Raw genomic sequence first — 18,225 nt, 5'->3', positions numbered from 1 at the left:
TTCGCTTCCTTCCTTCCTTCCTTCCTTCCTTCCTTCCTTCCTTCCTTCCTTCCTTCCTTCCTTCCTTCCTTCCTTCCCTTCCTTCCTTCTTCCTTCCTTCCTTCCTTCCTTCCTTCCTTCCTTCCTTCCTTCCCTCCCTCCCCTCCCCTCCCCTCCCCTCCCCTCCCCTCCCCTCCCCTCCCCTCCCCTCCCCTCCCCTCCCCTCCCTCCCCTCCCCTCCCCTCCCCTCCCTCCCCTCCCCTCCCCTCCCTCCTCCCCCCCCTCCCTCCCCTCCCCTCCCCTCCCCTCCCTCCCCTCCCCTCCCCTCCCCTCCCCTCCCCTCCCCTCCCCTCCCCTCCCCTCTTTCTTTCTTTCTTTCTTCTTTCTTTCTTTCTTTTCTTTCTTTCTTTCTTTCTTTCTTCTTTCTTTCTTTCTTTCTTTCTTTCTTTCTTTCTTTCTTTCTTTCTTTCTTTCTTTCTTTCTTTCTTTCTTTCTTTCTTTCTTTCTTTCTTTCTTTCTTTCTTTCTTTCTTTTCTTTCTTTCTTTCTTTCTTTCTTTCTTTCTTTCTTTCTTTTTCCTCCCCACAAGAATTTTCAGAACTACAGAGCCTCAGGCCAAAAGAAATAGTTGTACAGGCAAGTTTTCTACACAGAATCTGAGAGAACAAGAGGCATGCTGAGGTGCTTGCTAGGGGCTATCTCACCCTCCCACATTCACATGCCTCCCACAACGCTCCATGTGGCTTACATGGAAATGAACACATGAACTCCTGCATGAACTTTCAAATTGGCTCTGCTTGTTCCTCTCACCTTGGCCATTTCAGACTTGTTCTTCCTGCACAGGGATGACTTTGTACTCTCTAAATTAAAATTTCATTATTAATAAATGAGGTGGAAAGATGAAAATCCTTTTCAGTAACCAGTTATCAGAATCCAATTGGGCCCAGAGAAATAGTTAGCACTATTCCAGTGCTGGGATTATACTTTTCATCTAACTGGGATTAGCAATGTCCTTTTTCAATAATTTACCAATATTCGTAGGAATGAGGGGCTCACCACTCTTTGCTGTTCCCAAAGAGCATTTTTCTCTCTGACAGAAGCAGGCATTCCCAATAAGAGTAGCTTTAGTCAGACAGCACTGTTTGGATCCTTACTGTGAACCTGTCAGAAAATGCAGTTTGTACCACCAGGTAACAGATCATCACCTTCAGTTGTTGTATTCTAATCTGGGATAGAGTCAGTGCTTTATTTCTGTTTGTATTAATGGAAGTCAATGTAAATATATAGAAGATTATCTTTCCTACATTTTAGGGCCAAAAGTGTTCCCTGTTCTTCTCTATTCTGACCTCCTGTGTAAAACAAGCCTGGAAATTTGGCATTGTGAGAGCTGAATGATAAAATTAAATCACAGAGGATGAATTACTGCTGTCAGATTTCATGTTAAAAATGGCTTTTCAAAGGCACAGGAAGGAAGAGAATGCTTAAATTAAATATTCTCAATCCAAACAGGCTGCTAGATAGAAGACATCTACTTTGGCACTATTATTATTATTTACTGTGTTTTACAGCACTGCCCCCAGTTTTGCCTTTGTAATAAAACACTGATTCTTGTTCCCTCTTCCATCCTGACTTTGAGAGATTGCAAACAAAGGTAATGACCATGCCAAGCTTTGCACCCATGGTGAATCTCACATGCTGCAAGCAGTTCCCTTGAAATGCTTGCAGCACAGGTGTGGATGATGCTGTACCCCTGTGCCTGTGCCTATACAAGCAGGATGGTACAGACAATGAGTTTAGGAATTTGCTCTGGGCTGTGTATGCTATTTTTAAAGTCACAGAATTCAAAAATTATTTTATATTTATTTATTTCTTTATCTATTTATTTATTTATTTTCCTGGAAGTTGAACAAAAGAGAACTTCTGGGTAGCAGACGTTAATGCCAGCAATTACCTATGTGGAGCAGGATGCTGGTTACCTGCTGCATGAGCCTAAGTGTCAGATGTTGCTTCACCTTCCCCCACCCAGTATCCCACAGGGAAAGGATACGAGCATTAGAGACACAGAGAAATCCTGGCACAAAGACATTTCTTGCCCCACATCATCAGCTAGCAGCAGAACAAAAGGGAAAAGGCATTTTTTCTACCTGCAAAGGTCACAGTATTTTCATGGTTGTCTGTCCTGCATGAGCGAACTAATGTGTGAATATACCATTTTCCCTTTTGTACTGTGTTTAGCTTACCTGCACAGAAGGTTTTTCAAATGCACTAAATGGGTATTAACTTGCAGTTCCTTACAGCTCTCTAGATTGCAGAGCAATTACATACATACCTTCTGCTTTCAGAAATTCAGACACAGACTCTAAGGACTAAATCAATGGAAGGTGCAGAAATATGTCCTACCACAACTAATTATCCAATGAAAACTCTCAGTTCAGCAATATATCTGAAAACAGAGTGCTTGGAAAACCAAGCTAGCATTTCAATCTATTTATACTATAAACTCTCTCTACAGCCAATGTTGCTAAGAGGTTCTTATAGTATACAGCTTGAAGTTTTGGTCTTTAATTACTCCTTTAATCTTTGGTGGGCTTGTACCTGAAAACAAGTTACACTCTTGCCTTTTAAAGGATAAACAGCTTCCAGGAATGCATCAGATTGCTGGGGGAAAAGACTGCATTTATTGAAAACCATTCTATTTCAGCCAAAATTCTAACTGATCTGGTTTTACTTAGTGGAAGTTGTAATTAATACAGGTAATTAACACATGCCCATGCCAAAAGGTCTTCCTTCCTTCCTTCCTTCCTTCCTTCCTTCCTTCCTTCCTTCCTTCCTTCCTTCCTTCCTTCCTTCCTTCCTTCCTTCCTTCCTTCCTTCCTTCCTTCCTTCCTTCCTTCCTTCCTTCCTTCCTTCCTTCCTTCCTTCCTTCCTTCCTTCCTTCCTTCCTTCCTTCCTTCCTTCCTTCCTTCCTTCCTTCCTTCCTTCCTTCCTTCCTTCCTTCCTTCCTTCCTTCCTTCCTTCCTTCCTTCCTTCCTTCCTTCCTTCCTTCCTTCCTTCCTTCCTTCCTTCCTTCCTTCCTTCCTTCCTTCCTTCCTTCCTTCCTTCCTTCCTTCCTTCCTTCCTTCCTTCCTTCCTTCCTTCCTTCCTTCCTTCCTTCCTTCCTTCCTTCCTTCCTCCCTGCCTCCTTCCCCTCCCCTTTCCTCCCCTTCCCTTCCCTCTTTATTTCTATCTTTCTTTCTCTCTCCCTTTCTCCTTTCCTTTCTTTCCTCCTTTCAACCATTCAGATGTTTTCTCATCTTTATGCACACATACAAGTGATGCTTTGTAACTGTGGATTTTTCTTAATTCTCAGACCATGTTCTTAGATACAACTGAAGCTCGATAAGGTTTTCACAGATACCTGGATTGGTGTCACTTCACCCCATTTTGACAAGCATGTACCCACTATGAAGTTTTTGTGCAACACTGGAAAGTTACAGTACATTACGGAAGTATATGGACCACATTTTTTTCCCCAAGTTAAATTTGATTAAGAACTTAAATGGTGTATAGTCACATGAAACATACTGAATTTCATCAAAGGGAAAGGAAAGTAAGTAATAAGAGGTTCTTACTGAGATGTGGCATATTAAAAAAGGTAGGAAGAAAGGACTAAAGAGAATATGACATTTTTTCAAAGCTGTGGACTATAATGAAAGGACTTTGTACTATGACTATGACTCAACACTGTCACAAAACAAGCAAAGAAGAAGAAAAAGAAGAGGAAGGTGTCTGAGGAAATAAAAGCAGATATAAAAGGCAAGGAAGGACACATTACAAAAGTGTATATTAATAATTTAAAGTTTAACACATTTGCTTAACAATAACCATGAGAACTAGAAGACCAGACCCATTAAACAGTGATTTTGTTGTGGCATTCCTTGGGCTACATAAGAGGCCTGGAAATGCATGGCAAATTGTCTGTTCAACTATACCAAATAATAAAGCGCATTAAGTTCATCTCATACAGCTGCTTGTGTTGCCTATGATCATCTTATTTGAAATGCTGGGAATGACTGAGCTCACTAATGATTTGTATATTTGCTCAAACAGATTTGTAAATCCAAGGAGAAATTTCTCTGCAGAGCGATCTGAATTGTTATCAGCACTTTGTGTAGCTATTTTTATTCTCTCAAATTGTGCAAGAGCTAGTATTGATTTCTGAAAATTGATTTATTCATAAACATTCACTAAGCAGCTTTGACAGTTTCTGGACAAGGAAGCATTTATGAATGGTGCCTACTCACCCTGAACCATACATTATGTATGACTACTTTAGTCATATAGTACTGCTCCTGTTTCTAGACTGGTCACCTATAATGGAACTATGGACATATTCTGAATGACATATGTTCAGATAAGCTTCTTTGGAGGTGTAGAAGGGATCTGAAAACAGGTACGGAAGCAGCCATGGTCCCTCCTATATTCATGAATAACCTTATGAGACCTCAGTGGAGAAGTAAATCAACATATTCATTTTTACCTAACCCTGTTTGTTATTCCTAGAGCACAAACCTTACCCAGAGGGAGAGAAGAATTTACATGAAAGAGTCATTAGATAAAATGCATAAACAGTCTTTAAAACACAGATGAGAGAAGAGATCTAACTTGCCTCCAAAGCACTGCATTTTAAATCTGTTCAGGTTCATGTGAGCTTGAGACTAGGCTTCTTGAAGGCCAAAGTGCTTCAGTGATTAGGGCTTCCATCTTTACTTATAATGGATGAAGAGTTTTTCCTCCTTTACCTACATTTTAAACACTAGCTACAGTATTGAAGATTTCAGGTGTGAGACATCATTACTGTACTTTAGAACACCTGCAGGAACAGAAAATTAGATTCAGAGAGGGAAAGTTTATGTGTTTTATGTCATATATACTTTTTTTGTTATTGTTAAGAGAAGTAATTGATGAAATTTAATCTTAGCCAATATTATCTGTCAGCTCAGATAATATTTTCTGAATTGAAATTTTGGCTCTCTTCTGAAGGAAGGTACAAATCAGTGTGATTGAGCAGGTCCTATCAAAACAAAAAGTGATATAGTCAGGAATATAGTCAGTGCTCACCAGACTGCAAATCATGCCTCTAATCAGATGCCTATGAGAAACACAGTAACAGATCTGCAAAAATCAAGGTCCTGCCAAGGGGAAGCTAATGAGTTCCATAACATGCAGTGATCCGCAGTTTTGCTTCTGTAGCTTTTGCTTCTCTCATCAGAGGAAACTGGGGGTTAAATGCTAAATTTCTTATCAAATAATGAAATATTAAACAAACACTCATTGCAGCACTGTTGGGACAAAACTTCCCAAGGGTTGTGATGATAAGATTATGGTAAGGATATCCAGAAAAGAAATATGCTAAACTAACGAGATTAAAAAGGGTGAGATCATCCATTGATAAATTTATCCCATGACCAAGAACAATGTAATGGGATTAATGATGAGGATTTTTGATAATAATAAGATGTGGATTGATGCCTGAGAGAAAGTTCACTGGTCACAACAATTGCAGTGCGTCTCATGTGTAAAGACAACATAATAATGCTTAATTGGCAAAAATGGCTTGTAAAGAGAAGCCTTTGCTATCACTTGATGGGAAAGCTCTACAGAATTTAACAGACAACTGTAATCTTCTTTCTATTAATATTTGACTTTCTGACAAGTCAAACTAATGGAAACACTTTGTCCATGGCAAAGGTTTCGATGTAGCTGAAAAACCCTTCCAAATAATTGTATATGCTATAGGACGGAAAAAGTAGCATATTTAGAAAGAAGCATGTCTAGGTTATATGCACTCTTTGGCCACAGGGATGATCTTTTCTGTGGGATTTTTGTCCAACACATCATAGGCTTTTTCCTCTCACCCTCTGAGATTAGTTTAGAAACTGTAATGCTCAGATTCCATGAATTTCACCTTGAGTGGTCATTCCTGGGTATTCTTTGAAGAACAACTGAAGTCTGTTCATTATAAAGAAATCTATCATGGTCCACCCTGGTCACCTCCTGTTTCCTTGTTGTTATTCAACACTAATTAATTTCACCAATATTGCAAGATTAATTTTGGATAATACTACTCCAGCTTAGAAATATCCCTTTTTTCTAAAAAAAAATTAAAAAAAAAAAAAAAATAAAGAAAAAAAAAAAAAAAGACAGAGGGAGTCAACTACATTTATTCAGGTGATGATAAAGACTGTTCTGCCATATGACTTCACATTCTTTCACCTATGTGCCAGAGAGGCCAGATCAATGTGATTATTATTGCTAGCTAAACTGTATCAGTTCTAGCAGAAAATAGAAATACTTCATACTTCTGACTGCAAAGTCTCTTTTGAATCTCTATGTGACATGAGGAAATCTCAAAGAAGCTCCTTATTTGATGACAGTCACTCTTTCATTCTGAAAAGTAATAAAAAAAGAAAAAGTGTAAGATTTTATTAACATCATAATTCTTAAAGTATTAACCAGCTAAACTGTGGAAGGCCCTGTAATGTATTTCTCCCTTATTATACAAGGGGAGTTTCAGACACCAAAAGATGACACTGTGAGCACTGTGAAATCATTGGTAATTCTTCTGCAGAATATTGTGTTCATCAGGTGATCATCCAGGTAAAAGTGCTCTCCAAAAGCAGGAAGAGAGACATCTAAAAAGACACATTCATAATGGAATTTGTTGATTGAAAAGATACCATTACAAGCAGTCAGAGAGTGCTAAAGAAAAGTGTGGTTAACGCATGCTTTGAAGTTTTCCATATAACTACTCTTCCATAAAGAGAGGCAATGCATGCACTCAGTTGAACCCTAATGACTTGTCCTGAACAACCTGCATTCAGAGAGCTCACAGGGACCATGTTTGACTGTTTTCAAGATTATATTTATGTTTATATTCCTAGCATGTACTCCACATCTTTTTTTTTATTGGCTTTCCCTGATTTAGACCAGTTCTTGAAATAATTAACATTTTTACAACTAAGAAGTCCTGTGTAATGTATAGTTGCTTGTTTTCAACTGAATTGCAGCTGAACCATATCTAAAATAATCTTAATAATAATCTTAAAGTATTTGCCAACTCTATCATCTATTAACTTTTTACGGTAGGCAAACATTTCATGTTTTACTGACATACTCTGAAAACACGTACAGAGGGACTAACTACGCATGAGGGCAAGGGAGTTATCCTTAATTTGTAATTTCCTCTCATTGTAAACTATACCTTCTCTGCATCTTTATGGCCTCCTTCCATCTTGAAATGTTACTGTGTTACTTTTCTGTTTAACTTATGCACCTTAAATGTTGTAAAAACTACTGTAAAAGTCAATAAAAATGCAATAACATTGTGTCAATCAAAAGCAATGGAGAAATCGCTATTGAGCAAACAATTTGAAAGCTATAGCTAAAATGCAATTGCACCATGTTGCAATTGATTAAAGATATGAATCAGCAAATTAAAAGTTTTCTCCAGTTTTACTTATTACCAGCTGCTTAATTTATAGAGCTGTTACAGTGATCCTATCTAAAATCCTGTAAAGAGGCTAACAGTACAAACAGTAATACAGACTTGTGCTGCACCCATTAATATGGATTATCTGTGATTGTCCTAGATGCATAATCGTTCAGAAAAGTTGCCACAATACAAGTCCAATTCTGTTCTGTTGATGCGACTACTCAGGTAGGAAAATCTTTTATTTAGAATAAAAGAATAGTCATACTAGGTCAGACCACAGGTCCCTCCAGCTTTGTATCCTGTATCAAAAAGTGGCTGGCAGCAAATACCCAGGGGAGACTATAATAACAGAAGAATTGTACAGTCATCCTTCTCCAGTATGATCTCAGTGATGTGGCTCAGAGACCTCTTGACCCAGCACTGCACATCTCTGTTTTTAAGAGCCTCTTTTGGATTTTTCTCCTTTTCACATGCCTAATCACTTCTGGAACCCAGTGTAGAGCAGGGATAAACGAGGCTGAGACGGCTTTCAAGCAACTGACTGTGTAGCTGAGCTGATTTCAGGCTTTACTGTAACCTCATGTTGAAAGACAAAATTCATGGGACCAGTGGCATGGATCAAAAGCAAAGAGTAGAGAAGAAGGGATCATCTTGGGATGGGGATATGGGACATAGGAGATCTGATAAATGCAAGGGCAGCATGGGTTGTTTCACTTCCCCATTCAACAAGGCTGACTTAGCTTCTTCAAGTATCTGACTGTCTTTCTGGTAATTATAACAATTCGAGTCTCATCTGGCTTTATACACAGTAGTTAAATAAGCAATCGAAAGCTATGTCATCGTAAATAAAAGCCTTATTGAGCTCAGGCAATGAAATCCGATCAATAGAGGACACTCATCCCCAGTGAAAGCAACAGCTAATGCTCTGCGGTTCCTGGTGGATACTCTGTCATTGTATCTTAAAACCACAAGGAATTCCCTGTGTCATCAGCAATGACCACTTTACTGCTGTTGAATTAGGAAATGAGTGGGGCCAAAGGTACATTTGAATTCCACAGCCTCGTTGATGTAATCCCTCTTCTAATGTAGGAGATCACCTGGCTGTCTCTTGGACTTGGAGAGAGGCAAAGAAAAAAAAATAAGATCTTCACTGAGCTTTAGCTTACGCCCAATATCATAGAATGGTGTCTCCTGCTCTTTTCACTAAAGCAAGGAAAATTAAGGCTGATTACTGGCAAAATATAAAGGAATGTGCTGATCCACATTTATGCCTATTCCTCTGGTTGCTTCAGTCAGAAATCCAAACACAAAACAGAACTGTAAGTTTTCATGAAGTATCAAGCTTTCCAGTGTTTGATAGACTCAATATTTCCTTTACTTAAAGATGAAAATTCCCTACTTCAAAATAACTCCATTGATTTTTCTGAGACAAGATTTAAAAAAATGAATGGCTCCAGCTTGAAGTGAATCATTTCATTTTTGCCTGAAAAAGCTGATTTGTTCAACCTGGAAAACCATATAGCATTGATACTTTAAATATCTTCCTGTGTCATGGGCTATTATGGATGAATCAGGAGCTTTAACAAAATGAAAATTACCTTAGTGAATTTTGTGGCTCTACTACCTATCCTACATTACATAGCACCTTCAATAGCATCGGATCTTTAGTTCAGTTGAAGAAGTGAACAGATTTCACTACAACAGAACAACTCCTTATGCAAATATGAAAAGAGAATAGAAGAGCAATTTGAAATAATTCATTTCTCTCTTGCTTAATGAATTATTGATCTGTACTTTCCTTTTGAATGATAGTGTTCTGATGTGATAAACATTGATTTGAATCTTTATACAAATATTGTATACCATCAGCAGGTTATGGCAACAGAATAATACATAATGAAATAGACCTGAAGGAATGGAATAATACAAAAAAAACATTATGAGATGCCATGAGTGTGTACTTGTTGGGGGTTGCGTATGTAAAATAGCAAATGGAAATGAAAGTAATACATCCAGGGGGTATGATAATGATGCAGAATTATAGAAAGTTTACATTTGGGTTAACGCTGAACAGGGAACCTTTAAAATGAAAAATAATTACTTTCTGCTACTAGTAATTCTTCTATCTTGACATTTCTTGCAGCCACAAGAGCAGAGCTGTCATAGGCTTAGAGAGCTCTCCTACACTCTGCTCATGTACAGAAGCTTTAACTTCATGCACAGCTATTCATGCCAATGGGAACTACACAGTCAAAAGACAAAAGAAAAGTGCTGAGAGCAGTAAACACATAGATAATCCTGTCCACCAAACAACTCTGAATTTCCTTTATGCACCATTTATTTCAGACAAAAAAGCTGCTGAGAGATTTATGTCAAAGTGATTTCCACAGCTCAGCTGCTCAAGGCTGGGGAGATGATTGAAGCACTGAGCTACACTTTCCTGGCAACCTGTCTCTACCCCTCTCATGTCATTCCTGAGGATGGGAGACCTCATATGCTCTTCCTCAGACAAATTCATTTCTGGGATCACCTGGCTGTATTTTGGCAGCCTGGACAAGAGGAAAAGGCCTGTGTTTACAGAGTCAATGAAAAGAAAGTTTCTTTTTCTCTTCCCTTGTACAACAGTAGTACCACAATACTGGTTGTCCTTCCTTTGGGCTATGTGCAGTGAGCAGACTAGGAAAATCTCCATCATCCTTTTCCCAAGCACACTTAGAAGCATGGAGCACTCCTATGATATTAATATGGGAGATAATCATGTTCACGGTGACAAAATTTCCAGGTCTTTCTCAGCACAAAAGAAGTCATACATATCCAGCTCTAAAATACTCAGTTTTCACACAAAACCCTCAAGGAGCATGGCTGCTCTGTGACAGCAAGCACTTGCAATCTTGTACATTCACAACTAGTCACCTATAACCAGAATTCACCTACACTGAGAAAATAAAAAATAAATGTTGTGCAACTAGGTCCAAGCACACATGTTCAGATCAGCAGGAGCAAAGCAGGGTCAATGAGAGGTGGAAGCTGTGCTCCCTCTCTCTAGCATCACCACTAGCATGCCCAACCTCATCCAGGGGGAGCTGCTATTTGTCTTGGTGTAGGTCAACAGTAGAATATGACCCCTTAGATCAGAAACAAGCCAGCATTCATGTGTGCATCTCCACATAGGAAACACTGGACTGCTTACTGTAAAACCCTGACTCAATAAAGTACCTGCAGATAGAACCTAACATAATGCTGACCATGTTAGGCAAGGTGTAAATACAAGAATTAAAAAGCAAATTTGTATAGCTACCCATGCCACTGTAATTTTTGTTCCAAACACAAGCTTTTGTGATTGACCGCACTCTTTTCAAGTGTCTCTCCAGACTCAATAGTTGCTCACAAGTAGTTTTAAATGAGATTCCCCTGACAATTTTTCACAAGGTGGTTTCACATGAGTGGTGGGTTAACTTAGAGCTGAAATCTCAGCATACTCTAATCTCACCAGCATTAAGTACCATATTTCTATTATTCCCACAATTCCCCAGCAATATTTCTCATATTAATTTAGAAAACAAATAAGTATATATATATATTTTATCATTATCATTATCATTAAAAAAACACACAAAAACCACAAAGAAATTGTCGATTTAAAACCAATTAGCAAGTTCACTGAGACTAAAGAAGGTATAATTCAAGTACACAGCTCTACATGGTCAAGGGTAGATCAACAACTTGTGGTCCTACATATGTAGTGGGAGAGTGAAACCTGATGTCTTAGTTTACAAATAGCTGGGAAAAATAGATCTCAAGAGCTGCGCACTCATAATCATTATGGCATTTGCATTATGACAATTTAAAATTGGTATTCTAGGTTACGGACAGTGCTGTAAAGCTGGCTTTCTACACTGTGCATTGCAGGCTCATTTAAAATGTGCTCTTCCACGACATGATGAGAACACAAATTATAATTAGGAAAGTAACCCAAGCAGAAAATTAGTCTGGAAGATTAGTCTGAGTGTGTTCCTGGAGACAAAGCGATCCTCTGTCTTAACTTAACGGTCTTGGTATAGAAAGAGATTGATACAGAAGATAAAGACAAGGACACATTAGGCTTTCTGAAAGAAAAAGGCTTTGCATGAATGTACACAGGTAAAATCCCTAGTGTTCAAGTTGTGCACACAGAAAAACAGCACCTAATGCCACTGCTGCAGTTATTCACATCATAGGATGCTACAGCTGCCACATGCAGCAGACTTACCTGTTTTTGTTTGTTTTTAATATCCAGGATATTCTGCAAAGGTAAGAATTCATATTTACAAGCAGAAATAAAGAGCTGCCAAATGCCATACTGTACCCAGAGCCTACCTGTGCAAACAAATAATACCCAACACTTTTTACCAGCGAGAGGCTACCTACAAAGGTTGAGATCTAAGACAAAATATAGTTTAAAGCATCATTCTGAAATGAGGTCTGAATAAAGAAGCAGAAAGTGTCAACAAGTGCTTGTTTCCACTGGATAATAAAAGCAAATTATGTTGAGGAACATAAAAGCAAGCTAGAAAAATCAGAGAATGTTACTGCTTAAGGCTTTCTCTTTGGGAAAAGTTTTGAGGGATTTAAGAGGAAAGCCAAATAGAAAAAAGAAACAACAACAACAACAAAACAAAACCCAAAAAAGCACTTGGTAAGTCTATACCTTCTAGAGAGACTGGATCAATCCACTGGTCAGAAAACTATACTTCCATTTGAGGTGTCTCATCTTGTAGAGAAGACGCTTGGATGCTCTTCTTCAATGGGAAGGATCATAGTTTTCAGTTAAATCTTGTTTGCTAAATCTAGTTCGCTAACGGCTAGGATTACTGAGGTATCTGGTGACATATAGGTTGCTCTGAAAGTAATGCCACCTATTTATTTTCATGGAAATTACAACAAATACAAAGAGCACAATAAAACTAATTGATAAATTAAACTCTCAGCTATATAACAGTATTTTTCAACATAATCATCAACATGAGCTGTGCATTTTTGTCAGCCATCAAAGAACAGCCTGTGTGTCGTGCTTGTAAAAATCTGTGTTGGTGAAGGTATCATCACTGTCAGCACTGCTGAAACACACCGCCCATTGCATCTCTGTGCTCACATCCACTCTTTGGTCTCTATAAATGCTAAGCAAATGTCAATGAGTGTCGATGGGTGCCATTTTTTATGCATGAAGGAATTCAGTTCCACACCTTTCCATCATATGCAATTCCATGTCAGACCACGAGACCATTGTCTCAAACTTCCCCTCTACTGTCATCTGCCACATGACAACATAGTGGAATGGGAAACTGATGGAACATTCAGTATCTACTGCCATACCACCAACACCTCCTTGGTACAACCATGATGTTGCCTTTTCCCTGACTAAGGGCTGTTCTTCAGAAGCTTTCTTGATTTCATGTCCTGTTTACTGCAGCTCCTTTTTTAGATTAGAGAATCACTCTGTCTGTGCAGTTTCTACTCTAGTTACGTTCATCATTCCTCTTCAATTTCTTTCTATCAGAACTAAACAAAACAGGAGGGACAGAGGTTGTAAATGAGAACAGAAAGAGTTGCCCTCCTGTTTTTATGGGATAAATGTTACTTTATTTGAGCAATGTACATCAAAGACATCAAAACGCATTAAAATCAAGACACAGTCTCAGCCCCAAATCCATCATACCGATTCTGCAAGAACCCAAATTATCCATAGCAGCCGGACAACATGGCTACACCATATTCATCTAGGTGGTACATGTACTTCTATTGCCTACTCACAGACTTCTCGAAGCATCTTGTCTCAATGACCAAATGATGTGGAGATTCAGGCGGAGGCTGCTGACAGCAATAGGAAATCCAGCACAGGAAAATGCTCCAGGATATGCTGCTTGTACCTAGGTGAAAAGAGCAGGTGCATTGTGTCTGCTTGTTTGTTCCATATCAAGGTTGAATAATGTTATGACTATCTATTTCTCATTCATTTATATAAAAAGTTAAAATGTACTACTTTCAACGTGCCCAGGAGTTTGGGAAAAGGGAATTATAATTTCACTACAATGTGTGGTCTGAGGCACGGTGAGTACATGGCTACCATGTGTATTCAAATCCATCATTGGCCAGAACTTTCTCCAGAAGCAGTGTTTCATGTAGACCTTAATACCGCACTTCTGTGCATGTAAACGTGATTTTAAAACTTGTTTGGAGTAAGTAAATGTTAATTTCTGGGGCACAAAAACTCCTGATGTGGGCTGTTGAACAACCCAAAAGCTCCTAAGCAAAAAACTTAAAGTGTTACCTTTTAAATTGAAAAGTACATGAACACCTTTGTGGCCAAAGCTCCTCTTTTAAACCATAACAGTGGGACATGTGTTGCTAATTTGCAAGATGCATTTTGCAAATTTTAGGCATACCATTTTATTTTATTTTGTGTTTTCTAATTTGTATTCAAAATGCCAAAAACATTTATGGAGGGAAAGCACTTCCTGCAAAGAAAGAAACTGGGGAAAGGAATGTGAATTAATTTTTTTTCTGCATATCAGAACCTCTGCATGGGTTTTATTTTTTATTAAGGATAAAAAATTTATAATTATCAATAAAGTCAGCAATGATGATGTAGAAGGATTGGGTAAATGGAACTTTCAGTTTTGATTATTGATTTCTTTCCTATACATTTTCAGAGAAATACCTTCTGGAATGCAGCTACGTATGATAAGCTAATTTAATCTTAAAAATCTGCTTTGGTGACATTTACAGGATATTTAACACTTTCCAAAACTGTGACAGTATTTATATTCTTGGATGCAGTTTTAGGAGCCTAGTTTCAAGTTTAAAAATACTGACTCATAGACTGCTCATAATGTATGAGAAACATCCTTTAGAACATGTCTAAGATGACAAGAATAAAGGTGTTAGGCTAAAAACCTGGTTGAAGAAACAAAAGCCCACCAGGAAGGCTGTTAAACTGCTTGCATAAAACTGCACAGGGTACGCTGCAATCTCCTTATGTAAGGATTGAAACTGAAGGACGTCTTGTCTTGGGCTGTATGAACACTTACTGAGATGGAATTGCAGCTCTATGGTGGACCACTGGCAGGGTGGATAGAGAACACCCACGCTCAGATGCAGCATGCAGCCAACAGGTGGAGAAAGCTGTTTATCTGCATTTTGTTATCTAACTAGGCAAACTTCTAAAAAGCTCTGTTCTTCTATTTGGTGCAGTTCTCTGAATCTAAGAGGCAGGATAGATACATCCTTTAAATACTGTTTTCTGCTTTGGCCATTTAAGAATGCTTGTTTCTTGTTGTACAGACCTGAGTTCTGGTGATAAAAATAAAGTAATATCTCTCTCTATTTTTGACAAAAACAACTTGAACAACAGCAAGAACAAAGAAACTCCAAACAACAAAAAAATCACTTATGTTAATAATTGCAGTGATTGAAAAGAAAAGTTATAACAAGCCTTAGAGTTTTGCTAGCACAGGACTAGGCAGACCCATAGTTGTTGTTCTTTGAAATAATATCCCATGATGTGAGTTTGTTTTCAGGATCTTAGAAGTTACTGGGCAATCTAGTGTTTTTCTGAAGGCTTGAAAGCCATGCTATGATCTTTTCGGTGAATTTTGCAATACTTGGTAGGACTGAAGAAATTAGAAAAGCTCTGCTTTCCTGGGGCATTTCAGCAGATCCTCCTTTACACCCTCCTACAGATTCCAAAAAAAAAATAATAATGGTGTGGTGTATCCAGACTGGCCAAATGAAAGCAAAAGCCAAAGTGTGTCTTTAAGCCTCAGGCTTTCAAGCTCAGAGAGGAAGGGATGAAAGCTCCAGTCGCACATGTGCGCCCACGCTGTCAGAGCGTGTGGTCCCAAGCTTATGTACAATGCCCAGATGAGAAATCTTCCCTAAGATTTCAAACTCACAGACTGCTCTCTTGTTCTTCTTCCCTTGCTGCCTGTCTACTGCATTTTTGATTGATGACACCGCTATACCTTCAGCTAAAGACACTGTTCAGCTAATATGCAGGAGCATGTTGAAGAGACAAGAGCCACAATTATTCTCCTTTTGTTAGTATTTCTTATAAAATGTCTGGACATATAGATACACCACTACAGTCTTCTTAAGTTCACTCTGTGCCACATCAATACTCTTCAGCATCCCCAAAGCATCAAAAACGACTAATTGCAGAAAAAAAACCCTCATATTTATTTCAGTCTTCAGTAGCACGCAGAATCACAGAGCCATAGGGGTTTGAAAGGGCCTCTGGCTTTTTTTTGTCATGTTAATACAAAACTTCCTACATCCCAGTTTGTGACCACTGTCCCTTGTCCTGTCACTGGGTACCATTAAAAAAAGCCTAGCCCCATCCACTCAACTCCCGTCCTATAGATATTTATAAGCACTGATAAGATCCCCTCTGAGCTTTCTCTTCTTCAGGCTGAAGTATCCCAGATATTTCAGCCTAGCCTTACATGGGAGATGTTCTAGGCTCTTAATCATCATTCTGGTCATCTTCTGGACTCTTTGTAGGAGATTCCTATCTTTCTTGAACTCCTAAGCCCAGAATTGGACAATATACTCCAGAAATGGCCTCAATCAGGCAGAGTGGGGGGGTAGTTTCACCTTCCTTAACCCTCTGCCACGCTCTTTTTACTGCACCCCAGGATGTCACCAGCCTTCTTGACCACAAGGGCACACTGCTGGATTTTGGTCAACTGTTGCCCACAAGAACATCCAGATCCTTCTTTGCAGAGCTCTTTTCCAGAAGGCCATCTCCTAACTTGTACTGATTCATGTGGCTGCTTCATTCCAGTTGTAGGACCCAGCTCTTGCCTGTGTTACACCTCACAGGTTTCCACTCTACCTAGATCCTGTCCATTTCTCAGTGAATGGCAGCAATGGCTTCTGGTGTGTCAGCTACTCCTCCCAGCTACTCCCAGCTACTCCTCCTATCAACTTCATACTTGCTGAGGTTGTATCCTACCCCTTCATCCAGATCAACGACAGTGAACCAGATGAGATACAGTACTGACCCCTAGGGACCACCACCAGTTAGAGTCCTCCAATGCAACTCTGTGCTACTGATCACAACTCTCTAAGCTCTCCCAGTCATACAGTTCTCAATACATCTCATTCTTTCAGCCTATCCTCTTAGGAGAGGTGCTCCATCCTTTGGATGAAACTCTTTGATTTTGGTGGTCACCATTGTAAATAAGCGACTGCAGCAGATAACTATCTGAACACCAAAGCAACACGACTCAAGCTCCAAGATCTGCCTCTGCTGGAGGATGGAGGAAGTAGGGGAAGCTGCAGTCCCATTCAACAGCGGATCACCACAGTTCAATGCAAACTGATTTGAAGGGACTTTCTAGTCTCTTTAGTTTTCTGCATCTTTTATTTTAGCTTGGGATTGGTGTGTTGTGCAAGATCCAGGCTACTAAAACTTCCTTACTGAAATGTTAAAGGAGAAAAGGAATGAAAAGAAAAAACAGAAAATGGTTTTATTACTGTTTGGTACAACTCTGCTTTCCAGCACCTTCCAAGTCTACTGGTGTCCCTTTAAGAAGGCTCTTATCTTTGTTTATAGAAGCTAGCAGCATTAAAAATACAGTAATTAACATGTTCATAATGTAAATGCTAATCATTTAACATGTCAAGCATTTTCATCCCCTAATGAATCAATATGAATTATTAAAACAGACTCTTTAAGACCTTTAAAATCAACCCTCTAAGCATGCACTAAACAACCACACCGTTGGCATATGGGAGCACCAAGTTATAAATTCATGTGTTAGACTGTCTGACACACTTGTTCTCTTTGATGAGCAAAAGCAAAGACAGAAACCTCCCCTCAAAATCTTATATTCAAAATTACACAATCTGTATGCATAAGTGAAATGAGTTTGTGAAAGGTTTTATAATTTATCGTATAGAAAGCCCTAAGGAGTGAAAAAAGGGTGAAAAAAAACCAACAACCAGATATATTCAGGTTAAGAAATAATATTTTCTATAGCAGAACTTTGTGACAGTCCAAAGAGATCCTGAAACAATAAATATATAAAGATAAGGAAAAAAAACCAACAAAACAACACACAAAACAAATTCAAAGGGTGAAAGTTACATTTCCCAGTTTATAATAAAATGCTTTCAACTTTGTTATTGATCATGAAGAATGCTGTATATGCATTTGGAAATTAAATAATATATATATAATATAAATTAACAGTAACACTAAAAATGAAGGTTTTCCCCATCTTTATGGTAGAAAGGATAAGAAAAATGTTTCTATTTTCAAATGTCTGCAGATTAGAGGTGAAATTATTAGGCATGCATCCTACCTTGTATCCTGCTGAAGTACTCTTGTACTTCAAGAGACATGAAGCAACTTTTGTGTATATATATATGTGTCTGCATCAGATGACTGTTTCTTGATTGACCCATTGAAATGAGATAACAGAACTTTTTTTTTTATTGTTACAGATACAAAAGAAATGAAGTTTTGCAATCTGATGCAAACCATCACAAAAACTGTGGGTTTCAAATACTTTCATATCAGATTGCACAATACTGGTGCTAACGTTTTGTTCTACTTGAGCAATCAGATAACATCCTGGACGTTAGTAACTGAGGAGTAGTTCTTTCTATGTGAAAATCTTTTAAGCCCAATAAAATAACTGTTAGGTGTTCTTCACAAAGCTACGGTACTTCACTGCACCTATACCAACATTTTCAGCTGGAGTGCAGAAGCAGAGACCCCTGAAGCAT

At 38.6% G+C, this 18,225-nt stretch overlaps 1 protein-coding gene across 3 annotated transcripts in view; it reads right to left on the bottom strand.

Annotated features, from left to right (window-relative positions):
* LOC107305714 (urea transporter 2-like) overlaps positions 1 to 17,850 on the bottom strand; it is a 276,540-nt gene extending 258,690 nt beyond the window's left edge. For all 3 annotated transcript variants that reach the window (XM_015848224.3, XM_015848225.3, XM_085528187.1), the window contains exons 1-2: positions 17,799 to 17,850; positions 13,243 to 13,358 (exon numbers count right to left, since the gene is read on the bottom strand). The gene's annotated coding sequence lies outside the window, so the exon portion shown is untranslated. The remainder of the gene's footprint in view (positions 1 to 13,242; positions 13,359 to 17,798) is intronic.
* Between the last annotated feature and the right edge of the window lie 375 nt (positions 17,851 to 18,225).

This window comes from Coturnix japonica, chromosome Z (assembly GCF_054131305.1).
Source record: "Coturnix japonica strain WE chromosome Z, WE-NBRP24, whole genome shotgun sequence".
In the NCBI taxonomy this organism is placed as follows: Eukaryota; Metazoa; Chordata; class Aves; order Galliformes; family Phasianidae; genus Coturnix; species Coturnix japonica.
Note: the sequence above shows the minus strand (reverse complement) of the source record. Positions and strands in the feature narration are given on the sequence as shown.